Source organism: Arachis ipaensis, chromosome B07 (assembly GCF_000816755.2).
Source record: "Arachis ipaensis cultivar K30076 chromosome B07, Araip1.1, whole genome shotgun sequence".
NCBI lineage: Eukaryota > Viridiplantae > Streptophyta > Magnoliopsida > Fabales > Fabaceae > Arachis > Arachis ipaensis.
In genome coordinates this window covers 5,486,636-5,487,014 of record NC_029791.2, presented here as the reverse complement: position 1 = coordinate 5,487,014, position 379 = coordinate 5,486,636, and positions in this window count along the sequence as shown.

Here is a 379-nt window from a genome sequence, read left to right as displayed (position 1 = left end):
ATTTGTCTAAAAAATTTTAAGAGTAGTTGTTAACTTGTTATTGAGTTCTACACATGTTATACAGATACAAATATTTGATCCATATCTTTAATGTTTGAATAAACTCAAAGCTTTAACTATGTGTATTTTATAAAGATATTTGTTAAAATAGTAAAATTAAAATGATTTTTAGGGTAGTATTTTTAGATTTTTTTTATATATTCGATATATATAAAAGACTTGAAACATATTTTTAATATGAAATTTTCTTTTTTGTATCTATAGTAAATACACTTCTATACTAATTAAAAAATATACCCAATTAATATATCTCGCTCAGATTAATTTTAGATGGTTCGTAAAGTAATTTCCGAAGATATGTCATACAAATAAATGAGGG